The 20,796-nt window shown below is 39.4% G+C and overlaps 1 protein-coding gene across 21 annotated transcripts in view; it reads left to right on the top strand.

Moving 5' to 3' along the window:
- The window catches only part of GRM7 (glutamate metabotropic receptor 7), a 1,142,612-nt gene that overhangs the window by 284,321 nt on the left and 837,495 nt on the right, over positions 1–20,796 (top strand). The gene's annotated exons all lie outside the window — the stretch shown is intronic.

Genomic DNA, 20,796 nt, shown 5'->3' with positions numbered 1-20,796 from the left:
TGGTCAGCCTTCGCTCATTTCCACCCTGGAGATCCTGCCGAATCCCTCCTATCTCACCCGAGGAGGTACTTTCCCTGCTTGATTCATTTCCCTTCCATCTCTCGCCTGTCCGCGCTCCCCTCCATCCGGCTTGACATTCTGGATTTATGGCCCCATTTACAAGAAACAATCTCCGAAAAACAAGGCGATGATTTAAATGGGTTTGCATTAGAGTGAAATATGGTTCAAAAACAGGCTTGTAAAAGTGCCGGGCTCCTGTGAGAGCCAGTTAGGCGCAAGGAATATGAAAGATGAGAAGACGCCTAGAAACTAGGCATTTCTCAACTCCCCAGCTTCCCTGCCCCAAGCCGCCCGGCAAGCTGCAGCTCCCTTGGAAAATTTCGAGAAGAGCTTAGGGAGGCAGTTCTTAAACCGAAGGCTAGGTCTTCACCTACATTTGGATGTTAATTGCCCATTTCGCTCGGGTTGGATTTCCCGAGCTGTAACCTGTCTCTGCGAGGGCATGGGGCAGAGGCGTGGGGACGGTCCTCAGGTGGGGAGATGCCACCCGCAGACGTGACCCCCAGGTGATTTGCTCTGGGCAGTTGTTTGCACCGTCTAAACTGCATTTGCGATCCGGCCACTGGCAGGAGCCGGGCGATCAGCTTTCTACTCCTGCCAGTTGAGAGCCCAGAGATGAGCTCATGCTAACTGCGGAACAAAATCGCTTCCTCTGCACCCACCCTGCCCATCCTTTCCCACGACCTCCCGAACGCAGCCCCCCAACCCCAATCCTGGGCTTTGAGGACGCTTCTCAGAGCCAGGCAAGAAGGCGCCTGGAGGGAGGCCGCAGGGTGCGCTGAGCAAGGCCGGGCGGTCCTCCTGCTCCGGGTGCAGGCGGGCAACGGCGGAAGATGCGAGGACGGCGGATCGGGCCAGCTGAGCGGCGGGTTGTACCGTAGTGCTCTCTCGCCGCCTGCTCCCGCAGCCTCAGCCCCACGGCTCCTGTGCCGCCCTGGGTATAAATGGATGGCTTTTGGATGAAGAAATTGAGTTTCAGGGTCTGCGTGGCTATGGGTTCTCTTCTTGTTTCTCTGTCTTTCTTCCTGTGTGTCTCTCTCCTTGTGTCCCTTTCTCCCTGCTGTTTTTTTTTTTTTCCTCTCTCTCTATCTCTCTCTTTTTATTTTCTCCCTTTCAATTTCTGCCTCTCTTCTCCTTCTCTACCCTACCTCCAAGTTTTTTGTTCATCTCTATCTTGAAGTGATCCTTTCTTAATGCACAGCTCCCTCCCTGCCTGGTAGTACCCAAACTCAGTTAATCCCTTCTCCAGATGTTCCGGCTGACCCTTATGCTCCCCGTATCTAAAGAGTTGGCTCCCTCTCAAGTGCCTTTCCTGAAGCATGTTGGGTTTCTGGAAGGGACTCCTTGTAAGGTTCAAGCTGTCACTACATCAGCGCCCAGGAGTGTGAAGTTTGTGTCTGTGCCAGAAGGAGGGGTGCCTGTCTAAGGCTGCAGCCTGGTATGGCCCCTCTGAGCCTCTGAGCACCCCGAGCACCTCTGGAGTATGCCGCCGTGGAGATCTCTAGATGTTTGTAAAGCCAAAAGTGTTTCCTGGCAGCCTTCACTTTGAGGTAATGCTTTCAGGAAGAGCCTGGGTTGTTGTAAGCAAAACCCAGAAGCACTTCCTTTACCTCTGAGCTTAAGCCAGAGAACCTGAGGAGGCAGCGCTGCAGGGAGGATGAGGCCAGAGGTCACCTGAGAACCACAGGGGCAACTCACGGTATTTTCACTGGAGCTCCGGGGGTTGAAGGCACATTTGCTGTTTGACATTTTTTAAATTATTTTGGTGCCTGTTTCTCTCTTCACTTGGAGCTTGGGCAGTACTGCAGATGGGCCTGCCTGTCGAAAAAACAGTGAAATCTTAAAGTCAAGATAGAGCTTGCAGACTAGGCTGAAGGATTGTGCTTGCTGAAAAAGATTCCAGGGCGAGCTGATTCCTTCTCTGGTGTGTGGATCTGAGGCACTTGCAAGAAAAGAAAACGCTTGCCTTATGCTTAGTTCCCCCGTTCCCTGGGCTGGGAAGGAAAGGAACTGAATGCCAGCATTAGCAGTGTGGGTTGAGACCAAAACCATTCAGAGAAAACACTGTCATTTTCCTCTAATTTGCAAATTGCAGCTATTCATGTTGGATTGAACAGCTGAGGGGAAAGAGCCCCCAGTTTTCACCTGCATTTATTGAGAAGAGGCTGGTAGTAGGAGGGATGCACCAACTTGTAGCTGTGCTGCAAGCTGGATATAAGCTTGGTGTGAGCATCCTGGTTAACCACTGCCCATGTTCAAATTTACAGAGATAGATTCCAACAATCTCTTCCAGTAGCCTTATTTTTGCATGTGATCTTAGAAGCTCCTGCCATGTAAGTCCAGTCCCCAGTTTCCCAGCCTCTGTAAACCTGCAAAATGAATAGAGAGAAGAGTGGAACACAGACCCATTGTTCAAAGGCACAGTCACTGTCACTTTAGGGAAAGAGGAAAAGGACGGGTAGGTGAATCTTTTCTGGGATTGCAGGGTTCAGCTCAATGAAGACTGTCCTGTATCAAAGAAACTCGTCTAAATGGTTGAATTCTTAGCTCTCCAGAGATTTGAGTTTTCTTTTCCCCAGTCCCTGTGGGTTGCTGTGGGGAATGTGCCAAACCTATCATTTGAGATAAAAATTTATGGTGAGGTAAGCTTCTAGGCTGGGGGAAGGAAGACTTAGTGACTTACATGGGGGGTGCTAAGCACTGGGGGGCAGGAAGGAATAAGGAGATAGTAATGGATGTAACAAATGCTGCAGCTGCCAGCAAAGCCTGGAATGAAGCTCTTTCCTGAAAATGAGGACCCGGGCAAGAATGACCACTCAGATGTAAACAGTGTCTCTGACTCGGAATTCTCATCTGCCTGCCGGTGGGCCAGAGCTGAGCAAGTCCTTTCTCTCCTCTGTATGCACACTGAATTGGTTAGTAAGTGACATGTCACAGGACAGGAATCATATTCAGTGGATCTTTCAAATCCAGGAATTTGAGGCTAATGAAATTAGTGCGTGGCCAGGGCTCTGCCAACTAGAATTAAGTCACTGCAGCCGCCCTGCAATGCATTTTCAGCCTGAAGGGAGCATCAGGGAGGAATTTCGGGAGATTTGTTTCTGAGCCTGTACAAAATAATACTCTCCTAATGCTAAGAAAGATTAAATGTAAATTAATATTGACTACGAGTAACATATTTAAAAAATAATCACAGAGTGGGGGATGGCTGAAAGCGGAGAGATTATATAATATGGTGTCCAAAGAATAAATCTCCCCTCACCACTGTTTCATGGGCTATAAGTAAGATATATTACAATGGAAAGTAATGGGAACGTTTTTATTCAAGGCTTCTCTGCTACTGACTTGAGAGCAAACACTCTGAGAGTATAAATTACTCTTGCTATGTGTTGACTCTGAATGAACAATATTTCATGTGCAGTGACATGGTCTAAGCTATAGACTTGGAATTGAATGGCATCTGTTTCAATTGTTTTGTTCTCTCAAGAGCAACTAGATAGAAAAAAGTGGTCAATTTGACCCTTGTGGGAGCGTGTTGCAAATCTAAACCTGTGTCCCTCGTACCATAAATGAAATACATTTGTAAATTTGTAAGTGTTTTCCTTCTGTTCATTGATGCTTGAGTATAATCTCAAACTTTGGGAGCAACATTTTATACATAACTACTTGGTTTTCTTCCTTTCTTCTTCTCTTTCTCTTCTCTCTCTCTCTCTCTCTGTTTCTATCTCTCTCTCTCTCTTTCTCCATCTTATGTAATTGGATAGAACTGGGCACCTAGGATGATGTGGTGTTACTATAGTGGGATTTTTTTTAAAAGAACAACTCTAACTTACCCTTTTAAAAATTTCATAAATACAGGTGTCAGTGCCATTTGGAATAGTCTCTATAACAATTTCTGTCTCCACATTTACTGTGTTTCAGCAAATTTACCTAACAGATGGTGAGTGGGCAATTTTTAAAGGGGCATTTTTTACAAGAGCGGAGAGGGAAGGAATAGAGACAGGCGCATACTATATTTGAAGATACCTCCACGTGTATTTTATGTATGTATACCCATACAATTAAGAAGTCTTTGGATGTTTTCTCTTCAAGAATAATTAAGATAATGGATTACTTGAATTTCATAAACATTTAGGGTTTAACAAATTTGTTACATATAGAAGCTGTATCATGGATTTAAAAGACCATAGCCAATTACACAGAGTATAGTCTCAGTCTTGCCATTAATTAGCTATGTTACCTTAAGTCATTTAATTTTTCTAGGCCTCATTTTTCTCATGTGATGTTTTTTCTTTGAAAAAGTATAGTTTCTAGAAGTCTCTAATCTTTGTGTCATAGTTCAGCTTGGAGAAAACCTGTTCTTATCCAATCTCCATGACATTGTATTTCCAGCTCCAACTTTGGACTTTGAGTGAGTTGGGGGCAACTTTTTAAGGATATTTTCACACAGCTTTTTTAGTTAATATCAGTCTAGCTGACTTCTCAGACTTCTCAGACTTTCTCCCGTATTCTTTTACCAGTGTGTTCCTTAGTCATATATATAAAGACTGTTGTGGGAAAAATGACCTCCTGGGTCAGCTTACTGCATGGTCATCGACATGGGGCAGGGAGTAAGAACTGTGGATTTTACAGAAGCAGATACAGGTTTCATTACCCATGTCCTCTCCCCTTTCATCTTACAAAAACAGCAGGCTTTCCTTGGAGAACTGCCAGGTAATGACATCCTGCCTCCTCACAGGCCCCGGGGATGAGTCGCCCAGGGACTGAACTCCAGTAAAGCAGGTGATTGGTTCATGGGTAGGCATCTGACCTCGTATAAGTCTACCAGACTCCTCCCCAAGACTTTTCTCTCAGAGAAAAATGGGAAAATTGTCTTTTCTCTCTGGAATTTCTAAGCTGGGGAGATATGACTCTGGGACTCCCAGTGACCATCCAGCACAAGAAGAGACTTTCTGTAAAATAAAGTCTTGCAGAGGTAAGCAGGGCTGAGCGATGGAGAGAGAGCTGCAATCCTGCTGATACTCTGAAACTTCCAGATCCATCTGTATCTGAATATGGCTGCGTCCCTGAATTTCCAGTACTTGTTTGTTGAGGTGGTTGTTGTTGTTTGGTTTTTGTTTTTAAATTTCCTTTGACTATTTTGAATTTGTTTTCAGCCATGTGCATTTGAAAGCACCGTAGCTAAAAGAGCTAATTTCCTACACTAATGTCAGGTTTGCTGACTGGCATTCCTTGAGTGAAAAATAATATCTGCTGTTTTCTTTAAATAAAATCCTTCTAGCTCAGGTTTGAGATATTCAAAACTCTGCCTCCTCCCCCACTCTTTCCAACATTTACTATATCACCTTGAAGCATTTGTGACCACATCTTTCCCACCTAGATGCAGTTGAGAGAGAGAGCAAATACTTCTGATATAAACTGCAACCTATAGGCCTCCTACCTGGCAGCTTTAGAACGATACTTGATTCTTGTCATTAAAGCAAATCTTTTGTTGTTGTCTCCAGGGCACAGAAGCATTTTCATGGCATAATGGAGTACAAAGTACATTAAGCCTAACTCTACTTCTCACCCTCTTTTACTTTAAATAGGCAGAAAAGAACAATCTCAAACACATTTTCCCAACAAATACAATACATAGGCAATTCTGTTTAGAAGACATTTATGCAACATATAGTTAGACTGATTAATTAATGGACCTTTGGCCAATTGGCACAGTAAATATATATGTTCAATGTGCTTAATTAAAAAGAAAACAATAATATATTTTTACAGGTTAATTATCTGAGAAGAGTATTGTGCTAGCACACTTAATACTACAGTATTTCATGTTTGACAAGTAATCTTCTTTCAATTATATTTACTACTAGATGTTTCTTGGATCAAGTTATTAAATTATAAGGTCAAAAGTAAAATGATATGAAATTACAATTATAAAGGGACACATATCTCACTTTATGAGAATAGAAGTTCTAATTTCTTTTCAATACTACTAGTAGTGACCACAGTACTAATTTGAGCCCTTGCTATGAGGCACTGTGCCCATATACATTTAGTTCTTACAGTAGTTCTGCAAAGGGCATATAATAATCCACACTGTAAAGCTGAAGAAAGTGATTCTCATAGCTGAAAGTCACACAGCTGGTGAGTGGCAAAGTCTAGATTCAAACTTAGAGTCGTCTGACAATGCCCAGGTTGTTGACCACTATGTACACTGCTCAATTGTTGCACCAATAAAGAAGTGCTTGAAATAATTATAGATTTGCCTACCCCGAAACTGCAGTGATTTAAAGACATCAAAGTTGCCAGTTGCTTAACCACATCTACTTACAGTAAGAAATTACATTTTATTTCATTTCTAAAACAAGATAAATTCTGCAGGCCCATAGAAACTTGAGCACACAAATCCTACCTCCAAATGAAAGATGCTTGTTTTCCATTATTCAACAGATGGCCCGGTACAGAGGCAATAAACATATAGTAGAATTTTCATTCAAATAAATGAGAAGAGAGGTTTCTTCTTGTCCTGATTCAGTGCCCATCATTATGGGTTATGATGGCTCTTCCCAAACTTTATTTCATTCACTCCACTCTTTCTACAAAACTCCAGTGATGGAATCCATCATTCAGATATATGTGCAAAGCGAAAGGACTGTATTAATACAGTTGCTGAAAGTCAAGTTGATAGAGCACAGGAAATACATCCTAATAAATGCAGCATTAATTTTTGTGTGGGCCTTGGAGTGAAGGGTAGAAGAATTTTCAGTTTAATGGAATATTTTGCCTCTTGCTATGAAAGTGCAGCTTAATAGTCTTGTAATTGGTCATTTACAGAATCCTCCATCTCTGGGTTTTGTGCTTTCTTTACTCTGCAGCTGTTGATTCCTTCTCTTGTTCTGGATGGAAGATAGCAACGAAGCCACTTCAAAGGGCTCAGCCTGCCTTTTTGTGTTATTGTTTAGATGAAGATATTTCCGTTTATTAAAGCACACTATTTAAACATTTTTATCATGTTTTAAACCTGACTGTGTTCTGAAGGTATGAGCACAGGCAGACATAATGGGGGATGTTTTCCAGGAGAAAACATACTCTTACCAAAGGAATTATCAGAATTTTCATGTAGGGATTAAGAATCAAATTCTGGAGTTAGACCTGAATTTAAATTCATACTCACAACTTACTACCAGTCTCATCTTGATCAAACAGTTACCACACTTCTCATCAATTTCCTTGTCTTTAAAAGCAGAATAAGAGAAGTGTGCCTGGTGGAGTTACACATAAAGTTCATCTGATAGAATATTCATAAGGATTTTGCACAAAATATACATGGAAATATTTTAGCACTGAGTTTAGCATGCGATTCGTGTTCAATACATTTAAGGGCTATTATTTTATTATTATTATGCTATCATTAAATATCACTATTACTTAAATGTCATTATTGCTAAAATTGCTGTAAAAGTACCACAATAACCCATGATGAATTCCCCTCTTCTGTTTCCTTTGTTTAAATGGAAAATATATATATAAATCTAGACAGAGAACACTTTAGTGATAGTATTCAGTGGAGTGAGAATTTCCATGGCACTGATTAAAACAAATCCTGAATTGCATGGACTTAAGATAGCAGAGAGGCTAAGAGATTTGAAGTTAGACATCCCCAAGTGTGAATTCTACTGTGACCCTCTTCTAGCTCTAGAACCTTGAGGAAGTTACTTAAACTTTCTGAGCTTTACTACTAGTTTCCTCATCTATATCTTTTCCAGGAATATTTATCAAGCATCTTCCTGTTCTCTGTGCTTGGACGTATCAATGGATAAATTAGACAAGAGCCTTTGCTTGCATGTTCCTTCTTGCATGCTCTCTCTCCTTACACTCTCGTGTGGAAACGGATGTTATAACTAAATTCTGTGCTTTGTCACAAGTTGATGGGCGCTGTGGGATAAGGAAAAGTATGTGAAGCTCACTGAAGAGGCTTGGGTTGGGAGTGCTGGAGGAGTGTACAGGTAGGTTCTGTTTTTACATAGGGTAGTCAAGGTGGATTTTTACAAGTTGGCATTTGAGCAGAGACTTGAAGTAAGGGAGTTGTCAGAATGTATGAGGGGGAGACCACTCCCTGGGAGCAAGAACAACCAGTGCCAAAACTCTGAGGCAGAAATATGCCGGGCAGGTTGGAGGAATATCAAGGAGGCCACCCTGGCTGACTTAGTCAGTGGGGAGGAAGAGGCAGCAGGAGGGCTTGAGGTCAGATATGTGATGGGATGGATTGGGTAAGTCCTGGGAGGCCGTACCATGCATGGTGTCTTTTACTCTAAATGTAGGCAGCCAAGGACAGGATTTTAGCCGAGGTGTGGCATGAACTGTCTCTTGTTTGAAAAGCATAACTCTATCTGTGGTCTTGAGGATGTGCAGAGAGAGTGGAGTCAGGGAGAATCTTGGGAGGCGACTACAGGATCCTCGAGGTTTATGTTGGTGGCCTGCGCCACGCTGTTAGTGGCTGGTAATTCTCAGAAGTGGCACATTGGGAAGGTTGTGACAGCATTTCATGGTAGATTGAATGTGAGAATGGAAAGGAAGAGGGGGTCAAGGGTGAATTCGAGATTTAGGGCCTGGGGAACTGGAAAGGTGTGGTTACTGGCACCTAAGTTGGAAAAAGTTTGGGGTAGAGCATGTTTGGGGGATTAAAGACCAGTTTCGGAGGTATAAGATTTGAGATGTTTTCTTGACATCCAAGTAGAGATGCTGAGTACACAGTTGGATACACAAGTCTGCAGTTCTGAAGAAAGGTCTAAACTAGAGATACATTGTAATAGAATGGAGATATTAAGAATAATTACATGGAAGCGCTATTTTAAAGATAAAATGAAGTAATGCAATTAGCACTCTGTCTTCTCAAAACATTTAATAACTATTAGCTAAAATAATTACCTGAAATGAAAAAATACCTATAGTTTGTTTTGTTGTTTGCAGCAAAAGTGAATAAAATGTCACAATTATTTTAATAGTATTGTGACACAGTAGTTTTAGTTAAGACACCACGACTACAAACATTTAGAATAAAGCTTTCAGTCTCCTACTTTTCACTAGGTAGGATACTTGGAACCATATTTTGTAAGGTTTAAGTTAGTTGTCATAGGGTACCTCTTTAATTAGAAGTAATTCTGAACTGTCTAGTTCCATGCAGTTTTATATACATATATGTATAATTATTATTTTATGATTTATCAAACTCAGTTGAAAATCTGCATCACTGATATACAGCAGAATTTAAACATTTACCCAGGTATTCAAGGAAAAAAATGTACTTGTCTTGTAATTTCCATAGGGGTACTTACTTTCACATCTTCCCTTCACTTTGCAATTGAAAACATGACAGGGGAAATATTATCTTACTGGTCTTTGAGTTCCCCTGAGCTATCTGCAAGTCCTTAAACAGCCTTTGTGGCTTAACCAAAATGCTCTTCCATATTCATTCCGCTAACAGATATTGGTCTAAGCATGTACTTATACTAAAAAATGCATGACCACGTTGTCTCTACACATCTATAATTTTATGTTAACACTATCATTATGTAAGCTATACTTTAATTGTAATTATAACAGATTTTATATCAACACACATCCATTTCTAGTGTTCATCTGGTGTTCAAGGGGAGAGCAGCATGTAGTAAATTTTATCAAAATATAACATCTAAAGAATAGAACAGAGGGTAATTGTGTAATTCTGTATTCACTCTAATTAAGTTCAGTGGAGTTGGCATAATAGAATTAAGATGAAAAAAAAAAAAAAGACATTGAGGAACCATGGCTCCCTCTCCTAACACACCCTTTTCATATCCGAGAGCAGAGACTTAGCACCTTTCTGTACAGAAATGGAGACAGGAAGAGGCCAGAGGATGAATGACAGGCACGAATAAGGTGGAACTGTGAAGAGCAACATGGAAATGAAATATTGCTTTTGTATTTGGTAGGTGGAGAAAATGTACCAGCATGTATGCCTACTGGGACCACGTTTTCCAGAACAGTTAAGCCCAATGTCAACTATGCTGTCCCACCTTCCTCATAAGTAGGAACATACTGTTACTTGAATCTTTGCTTCCTGTTTCTTGATACCTGGTTAAGAAGATTATCACAGGAACTGCATCTTGTGAGCAAACACACTGTTTTGAAATGATTGAAACTCACTGAAGAGTGGCAACTCCAAGCTTGCTCTCTCTTGATCTTGGACTATTTAAGTCTGGAGTGCAGGAGTGGGTTATGGGGAAAGATCATTGGAATTCTTATGTCTTCAGCATAATGGTTATAGCATAATGGTTAGGAGTGTAGGTGCTGGTTCAAATCCCTGCTTTCCACTTGCTAACCATATGAGCTTGGGCAATTTACCTGATTACCTGAACCTCAATACTCCTGTCTATAGAATGATGATAATAATATTTCATCCTCATAGAATTGTTTTCAATGTTAAAATGAAGTCACTTATACCAAGCACTTAACACAATGCCTAGAGCATAGTAAAGTCTATTATTATTACTATTACTACTACTACTACTACTACTACTACTATTATTATTATTATTATTATTATCATTATTATCACAATGCCAGGCGCTATTTTTCCTATGCCTTATTCCATTATCTTCTGCCCCATTCCCCCATTTCTGTCTTGTTTCTGTACAAGGGTAGGATTGTCACAGAGCATTTTCTTTCCCTAGTGTCTGACTCTTAGTCATCAAGGTGGCTGGTCCACAACCCGGCATTCATTGCTGCTCGTTGAAGCAACCCGTTTTGAGAAGGGGAGTTGGATATTGATGCCAAGTGGGGTCAAGGAGAGAGAATTTTCTCTCTTCTGCACTCAGGGGGCTAAGTGAAATATTCAGGCCTCAGAAGGAGAATCAGGCAAAGGGCAACATGCTTAATTTCATACCTTAATGATTAAGAACAAGTCAGACAGGCTGGATTTGAACTCACTTCTGTCATGTACTGACAATGGGATCTTAGGTGCTTTTGTAACCCCTCTGAGGCTCAGTCAACATCTGAAAGAGACGAATAACATTATCAGGACCTAGGTATAGCCTCGTTGTAATAAGTGAGTAAATCCTTTTAAAGCGTTCAGCACATTGTTTGGCATATAGTAAACACTTAATAAAATTTAGCTTCTTTGACTACTACCACTGCTAATATTATTAAGTAGCTGATCAAATCTGAGGCCCATTTTTTTCTTAGATTGCACATAATCATTTGGACAACCAGCTCACATTGATCAACCGTTGCTTATATATAAACCCTCATGAACCCAAAGGTGCTTCAACTCTCTCCCAGTCAGAGCCTGTTCTGGGAGCAGAATCAACACCAGCACTACCTCCGTCACCTTTGCCTTTATTGTCACTACACTCGCCATACTGAGCACTTTCTGTGTGCCGGGCACCACATTTAGCCCTGCGTATGCACTATATCATGTAGTTCTCACACTCAGGTAGGAGACATTATCATCATCCCCAATTTTCAGATAAAGACGCTGAGGTGTTGGAAAGGTAAGAAACTTGACCTACAGCAAGAAAGGTAAGAAACTTGACCCACAGCAAGAGATGGAGCCAGAGTATTCAAACCCCTTTCTCTCTGACCTCAAGAACCCTTAAATATTAGCATACTGCTACATCCTGGTAAGAAAATCTGCTTCCAGCCACTCTGGTGAGAGTAGAAATGATTCTCAATCCCCATATTCCTCTATTGCCCATGCCACCCTAGCCTCAGGACTAGGAGGGAAAGGACGTGATCTCTTCAAAGACTAGCCAAAGGGAACCTACTCCCTTCTGCCTTTTCGTAATCAACTAACCAATATTTTATTTCCTTCTTAAGAATCCCCACATGTTCCTTTTGGTACTTAGCTTGGCCTTTTAGAATTCCGACATTCTGTACATGACTCATCCACTGTATTTAATGTTAATTTATTGAGGTCAAGTATAGGGTCTTACTCATCCTGAAGTCCAGTTATCCCCTGTCACATCTAACTCTGTGCTTTTCTTCTTGTAGGACATCTGCAGATATTTATTTGAATTTTGTTGAATTGTTCTCATCAATAGTACATTAAAAGTTATACAGAAAATGCTTTCTTATAAGGAAAACCATCTAAATAGATTTCTAGCTGTTTACTTTTTATAGCACTATTATAGGGATTATAGATCTCCACATAATATTTTTTATATTAAGTTCTTCATATCATCTTATTTTTACATAAAATGATAAATCTGAATTTTCTCTATCAAACCTCCGAGACTTCACTAGCTTGTAACTTAGCTTGTTGATTATGTGTTGTTGACTTTTCCATTTACAATGATATTTGATCCTGGTAGGGATGGGGCTGGGTGGGAAGGTACATCTTAGGGCCATAAATTGGTTTTGTAGAGAACTAACATAAAGATCTAAAGTCTCATCATATTTCTGCAGAACTCATGAATCATTATAATTCCATTCATTCAGGGAGTATAAAACCATTTTCAAATTGTTATTCCTAATTTGTTCATCTTCTCTTCCTTAGTCTTAGTGAGAAGAGAGCAGGCTAAATGGAAGAAAGTCATTATGACCACTGGGGCCACTAGGGTAGGCGTCAGTCCCAGAGTTTTGTTTTCATCTCTCCGCTATTAATATTGGCTAATGTCTTGAGTGCTTACTTGGTGCAAATTACTTAACTGACCATGGCAGATGGATTGTGTCATTTCATCCCCTGATAGTCATACAATTAATGTATGTATTATTATGATATCCCATAATGCATGCATGGAACAGAGCCTCAGAAGTAGTTATTTGCTCACTAGAATATGGTAGACGTGGAATTTGGACTCAGGTCTGATTGACTCCTAAATCACTCCTAGTGATTTTTACCACTGAATTAAAGTTGTATACCTTTGGAGAGTAGATAGTTTCTAAAATTTCCTCAGGTCTAACTTTTTATAATTAAATTTCTGTCTGATTGCAAGCTTAACAGTTAAGATGGGTAGGAAGGAATGCCAGCCTGTTGAATGGAATTTCCCTCAAATAAGCCTGTTTTATGACACCAGTTCACTCATTCATTCACTCAGCATGTATTGAATGTTTGCTCTGTGCAAAGGCATTTTAGGCATCACAGTGGAGTGAGCGCCCCTTCCATAGACTCTCCTGCAGCAGTCAGAGAAGTCTTGGACTGGTTTGCCTGGTATGGAATGGGGCTTGGTGATAGAAGCCTGGTTTGTCCTCCACTGATAAAACTAAGACATACTCATATTAGTTTACAGGCATCTTGATGCCGTGAGATAGTAGCACACATGAATCTTACCATTTTTGCCTGGGATTAATGATATAAAGGCTTTGGATTTGGGTATGGAAAATGGGTGCAATTATGGGCGTGTTGGTTCTACATATATATGGACATCACGTGTCATCAGCCTGCAGCTACCTGCCATCCCTCACTACTCCTTCTTTTCACAAACCAAACAAGTACCTTCTTATCTCTTCTGTGGATAAGCTCTTGACAGTGGCACTAGGGCCTCCCCCAATAAGTACATCATTGGCTAAACCAGTGGTTTCTCAGATATGCTCATTGAACAACCCTTAAGGTGGATTGACATTCCACTGCCTAGAGTAGAATATGGTGTTCTTTAGAAATCATGGGGGGGGAAAAATAGGCCACCAGACATACTTTCCTTAATTTAAATTGTTTATATATATATATATGTGTATATATATATATATATATATATATGAACAATTGTTATGTATGTGTATATATACTTGTTCATATATATGAATGATTTAAAATTGAAGAGATATATATACACATATATATATATACACACATATGTATATTTAAATTTTGGCTTCTGTTAGCAAGTAGTAAATTAAATTATTAGCTGATCCATACTGCAGGGAAATAACCAATCAGATTTCATTCAATAGCTTGCTTTTTTATAGATTTATGGTTGTGATTTTATATCTGCAGGTATGTTTGCTGAAGAAAATATTTCCACCACTTTACACAAAATTAAATTCATTTAATACCAGTGCGACATGTCTCAAATGTCTTAATACAGTTTTAATCTTTAATAGCATCAGAAGTATGAAATTAGAAACATACCCCAAAATCATTTGAAGATATAATTACTTTCATTTCCCTTATACTTTTCAGACTTTTGAAAAATAAGTATTTAGTTGTACTTACCTGTTTCTATCTCTCTAAGGATAGCAAACACTGAAACACAATTTTTTTAAAAAAGTCATTATTAAAAATATATTGTCCAAGATGATCAAAACTAAGGAAGTGGCAAAGAAATTCAAAAATTTAAACTTTCAAAGGGTGCTTTTTTGTGAGTACTTGTTCTTCTGAAGGAATTAATCTTTTTTTTAATTTAATTAATTAATTTTTTATTGAAGTATACTTGGTTTACAGCGTTGTGTTAATTACTGCTGTACAGCAAAGTGACTCTGTTATACATATGTATATACATTCTTTTTCATATTCTTTTCCATTATGGTTTATCACAGGATATTGAATATAGTTCCCTGTGCTATATAGTAGGACCTTGTTGTTTAGCCAATCTATATATACCAGTTTGCATCTGCTAATCCCAAACTCCCAGTTCATCCCTCTCCCACCTGCTTCCCCCTTGGCAACCACCAGTCTATTCTCTATGTCTCTGATTCTGTTCTGTTTCATAGATAGGTTCATTTGTGTCATATTTTAGATTCCACATATAAGTGATATCATGGTATTTGTCTTTCTCTTTCTGACTTTGCTTAGTATGATAATCTCTAGTTGCATCCATGTTGCTGCTGCAAATGGCATTATTTCATTCTTTATTTTTATGGCTGAGTAGTATTTCATTGTATATATGTACCACATCTTCTTTATCCATTCATCTGTTGATGGACATTTAGGTTGTTTCCATGTCTTGGCTATTGTGAATATTGCTGTTGTGAATATCAGGGTGAATGTATCTTTTTGAATTATAGTTTTGTCTGGATATATGCCCAGGAGTGGGATTGCTGGATCATATGGTAGGTCTATTTTTAGTTTTCTGAGAAACCTCCATACTGTTTTCCACATTGGCTGCACCAACTTACATTCCCACCAACTGTGTTGTAGGAGGGTTCCCTTTTCTCCACACCCTCTCCAGCATATGTTATTTGTTGACTTTTTAATGATGGCCATTCTGACCGGTGTGAGGTGGTACCTCATGGTAGTTTTGATTTGCATTTCTTTAATAATTGGCAGTGTTGAGCATCTTTTCATGTGCCTATTGGCCATCTATATTTCTTCTTTGGAGAAATGTCTCTTTAAGTCTTCTGCCCTTTTTTTTTTGATTGGGTTGTTTGCTTTTTTTGTCATCAAGTTGTATGAGCTGTTTGTATATTTTGGAAATTAAGCCCTTGCTGGTCGCATCATTTGCAAATATTTTCTCCCATTCTGTAGGTTGTCTTTTCATTTTGTTCATGGTTTCCTTTGCTGTGCAAAAGCTTGTAAGTTTGATTCGGTCCCCTTTGTTTATTTTCATTTTTATTTCTATTGTCTTGGGAGACTGACCTAAGAAAACATTGGTATGATTTGTGTCAGAGAATATTTTGCCTATGTTCTCTTCTATAAGTTTTATGGTGTCATGTCTTATGTTTAAGTCTTTAAGACATTTTGAGTGTATTTTCATGTATGGTGAAAGGGCGTGTTCTAACTTCATTGATTTATATAAGGCTGTCCAACTTTACCAACAACACTTGCGGAAGAGACTGTCTTTTTCCCATTGTATATTCTTGCCTCCTTTGTCAAAGATTAATTGTCAAAGATTAACTGAGGTGTGTGGATTTATTTCTGGGCTCTGTATTCTATTCCATTGATCCATATGTCTCTTTTTGTGCCAATACCACACTGTTTTGATTACTGTGACTTTGGAGTACTGTCTGAGTCTGGGATGGCTATGCCTCCTACTTTGTTCTTTTTCTTCAGGATTGCTTTGGCAATTCTGGGTCTTTTATGGTTCCATATGAATTTTAGGATTATTTGTTCTCATTGTGTGAAAAATGTCATGGGTAATTTGATAGGGATTGCATTAAATCTGTAGATTGCTTTGGGTAGTATGACCATTTTAACAATATTAATTCCTCCAACCCAAGAACATGAGATGTCTTTCCATTTCATTGAATCATCTTCACTTTCCTTTATTAATGTTTTACAGTTCTCAGCGTATAAGTCTTTTGCCTTCTTGGTGAGGTTTATTCCTAAGTATTTTATTTTTGGGGTTGTGATTTTAAAAGCCATTTTTTTTTACATTCCCTTTCTGATATTTCATTGTTGGTATAAAGAAATGCAACCAATTTCTGTATGTTAATCTTGTATTCTGCTACCTTGTTGAATTCATTTATCAGTTGTAGTAGTTTTCATGTAGAGTCTCTAGGGTGTTCTATATATAGTATCATATCATCTGCATATAATGACAATTTTACCTCTTCCTGAAGGAATTAATCTTGAAGTTCTACTAAGACTTTTGGGATACCTGTTTTAATGAGCCACTACTTCCTGCCTGAGATTGCACTATGCACTGGAGATTCTAGAATTAGCATAATAAAACTAATAATGCAAACAACAACAACAAATCTTCACAAACCTTCCTTGCAAGGAAGTAAAGTCCACTGGAAAAACAGACGAGTGAAACATTCAAAATGGCAGTGATTCTCAAACATTTATGTGCTGAAGAATCATGACAAGCATGATTAACAAGCATGATAACCAGGGCAATTACTAGACCCCTTCTCCAGCTGGTCAGGTGTAAGGTCCTGTAACTCTACTTTTGGTGAATGCCTCCAGGAGAGTCTGAGACAGATGTTCTCAGTTGTCGTCAACCTTTAGTGTGCATCAGACTTGCCTGAGAATATTGTTAAAACACAGATTGCTGGGCTCCAGTGCCAGAGTTCTAACCAGTTCCCAGGTGTGGCTGATATTGCTGGCCCAGGGACCACATTTTGAGAACCACCTTTCAAAACTCTGCAGTATGCGATTGTGTGTGTTGTGAATGAGATGGGCCCAGAGAGCCAAAGGAGGGCAAAGGGACTCTGCCCTAAATTAGCCAAAGGTAACAATAGCAGCTAGAATTGATTGACCCAAGAAAAAATTATAAGAACTTTACCTGCATTTGCTCATTTAATCCTTTCAGTAAGGTACATAGGTGCTGCTTAGTGTTCCTGTTTTACAGGGATGTCCAGAGAAGGTAACTACTTTGCCCAAGTCCTAAACTGGTAAGTAACAGATTAAGAATTCAAGTCTAGGAAGTCTGACTCCAGAGCCCACACCTGTACCCTTTCTGCATGTAGAGAGGAGTAAAGGGTTGTCAGTGAAGCCTTCCTGGGGGCCCTGGCCTCTGAGTGTAGATAGAAGGATGAGTGGACATAAAGATCATTATTTGTGTGTGGTGGGGGTAGGGGAGGAAGTATCAGGGCTTCCAGAAGAACCCGCCCTCCCCACACATCTGCTATAAGCGAGTCTGATGATCAGGAGTCCGGAACACGAGTATGACTATGGGATACTGAGAAGGGTTCTAGAACCCTGAGGTTAGAGTTCTGTATCAGTTAGTAGGTAACAGAAAGTGAATGAGTGATTTACCTTACTTTCCACGGGTAGCAGGAAGTTTGGAGATAGTCCCTGTAGCGTTGGCCTAGCTGCTGAAGGGCGTCACCAGGGGACCGGGTTGCTTAGCTCTTCCAGCTTCCACATCTCTAGCACATCCCTATGGTCCACAGAGCTTCAGAGTGACCCTAGGATCTCCAATAGTGTTCCAACAATTTGGGCAGGAAGAAAGAAAAGGAAAAAAAAAAAAAATTAAGTAAGAAAAAAAAGGCAGTGTCTAAATCAGGGAGCAAATTTTTTACCGCAGATGGTCAGCAGACTTGCACTTAGATCTCAACAGCTTGGATTTTAAACTGGCCACCTTAGCCTTAAGGATAATGGGGTCTCCTAAACCAGGGCTCTGATAGTAAGGAACAAGGAGAGAGTGGTACTGATTAGCAGTGCCTGCTGTCCCAAACAAATATTATCCCCAAACTATTTTTTTTATCCTATATTTTACTTTAAAGAATGGAGGGGAAACATTATGTATCTATAAATAGCCTTTTAGAAAGGGTAAAATTATATAGTTATACAACCCCCTGGAGAGCTCCTTTCTTCTAAAATCTCTTTAAAAACTGTTCAAGTTTAAGGACATTTTTATCTTAATTTAGTAACTTGCAGTCGATCATCTTGGAATGACATCCTCTCTCTGCAGATGTTCTGTCAGGCTTTAGAAAATTCTAGAAGTGGACAGAGAAGTGTTATGGTACACGTATTTGCGATATGCACGTCTTTGAAATGAAATCCATTTAGGGACCAAAAGGCATTTCATGTCTTTGCTCTACATTTTCACATATTTTCCTTTCCAAAACTCCTTTGAGCAAATCTGTTAGATGTAACCCATCCGTTTCTCTCCTCTGAATTCTTTATTACTGAACATTCTTCAGTATGCTCCTACTCCCCTCTGTCAAAGGCGTTTCTCTGGGTCTTCACCCTTCTCACCTCATATGTGAACGCGTATCTTAAACTGAAGCAACAGTCTGCTATGACTTCTCCATAACTTCAAGAACCCATCTTTGTGGGAAAAAAAGTAAACTTACTAACTTAAAAGGTAAAATGTGGGCTTCCCTGGTGGCGCAGTGGTTGAGAGTCTGCCTGCCAATGCAGGGGACACGGGTTCGAGCCCTGGTCTGGGAAGATCCCACATGCCACGGAGCAACTTGGCCCGTGAGCCACAATTACTGAGCCTGCGCGTCTGGAGCCTGTGCTCCACAACAAGAGAGGCCGCGATGGTGAGAGGCCCGCGCACCGCGATGAAGAGTGGTCCCCACTTGCCGCAACTAGAGAAAGCCCTCGCACAGAAACGAAGACTCAACACAGTCATAAATAAATAAGAACGTGAATTTCTAAAAAAAAAAAAAAAATAGCTTTCTTAAAAAAAAAAAAAAAAAGGTAAAATGTGCGCAATGTTTCTGAGAATTAAAAACTAAGATGAAAATGTAAGCAATGGAAGAAACTTACAGTTGATCCTTTTCAAATACTTTATTTTACAGAGAAGGCAACTGAGGTTTAAAGAAAAAAATGCATTAGTTAAACACTAAATAATAAACCTTAAACCTCAGTGGAGCAACACATGGACAGTTCATTTCTCACTCACTCAGGAGTACAGTATGGACTTTGGTGGTTTGAGGGTCAGTTTTCTGCTCAGTTACTCAGGGACCCACCACCTTCATCAAGTGGCTCTACGTTTGTCCTAAAAAGGAAAGGAGAGAGGAAGCTGCAAGCTACAATTATCAATTCGTTATCCTTCAGACATAGACTCTTCAGGTCACCTCTGGTCACATTCTTTGGGATGGAACCATACCCAGATGCAAGCGGAGATGGAGAATGTTGTTCCTATCTTGGTCCTAGTGATGCCTCTACAGGTTGGAGCAGCTAATTAAAGAGTAGCAAACAGCTGGTTGTTTCTGCCACAAGGAGTGATTAGCCTAAGACAGTGGATTAATTATGTGTGTGTGTTATATATACATATAATACACACAAACATATATGTGTGTGTATATATATATATTTTTAGCATGAGTTGACTCATGGGGCTTCTGCCTTATAAAAAGAGTACCAATTGCCTCTTGTTGCTCTTTCCTAATTGAAGATGACTACTATCTATTTCCCTTCATCTTGCTACCTCACCCCCGCCTTTCAGTATTATATGAAAATTCTGAAAGAAATCATTTCAAAGTTTCCAGTGCTTTTAAAGATAATAGAATACTCAAACCCTAACAATTTTCCTATGTGAAACTTTTGCCAGACTAAAATAGTTAACTTATGAAAAGTAAATTTAGATTGATACAAAAGAGAAAATAAGGTGATTTTTTTTTTTTTTTTTACACAAATACCCTGAGCCAGGGTGGAAAATAAATGGAAAACTGGAGGAATTTAGATCCTTTTGTTGTAAATTTAAATATTTTTAATTGTAAAAATAATACAGACTCATTGCAGAAACTCCAAAATTGGAAGGATTTAAAGAAAAAAGGAAAAATAACTCAAAATCCAATTTCTGATAAATCATCTCTGGAACATTTTTGAGGGTATCTTTTGAAACTTTTTTGTGACAGGGGTGCATATAAATACAATGCAAGTATAAAATACCTTTAATTATATCAAACTACAAAACAGTTCTATAACATTTTTATTTAGTAATATAAGCATGATTACTTATCACCTAATAAAAATCTGCATCATAATTTTTAATGGTTGAACAGCATTCTATTATTTATTTAACCAGTCCCTACTGTTCAATATTTAGATTATTCCTGTTTTGCTTTGCTAAACAATGAGACAAGCATCCTTGTTCATATGTCTTTCAGCAATTGTTTATTTCCTTAGAATGGACTTCTAGAACTTGAATGGCTGCTTGTCAGTTCTGGTACATACTGACATATTGTCTTCCAGAAAGGTTACCCTGCTTTTTGTTTCTACCAACAATTTAACATCCAGTGTGGTTTCTTACACTCATCGGTACCAGTATTATCAATATCAATACCAGTCTTATCAAGTTTTTTAAAACTTTGTCATTCTAGTCAGTAAAATATGACACCTGAATTATTTTATTTGTATTTCTTTGATTAATAATAGCAAGGTTGAGCATATTTTCATATCTTTATTGGCTTTTAATAGTT

The sequence above is a fragment of the Balaenoptera borealis genome (genome assembly GCF_965194805.1).
Source record: "Balaenoptera borealis genome assembly, chromosome: 12".
Lineage (NCBI taxonomy): Eukaryota > Metazoa > Chordata > Mammalia > Artiodactyla > Balaenopteridae > Balaenoptera > Balaenoptera borealis.
This window is presented reverse-complemented; position numbering and strand designations above follow the sequence as displayed.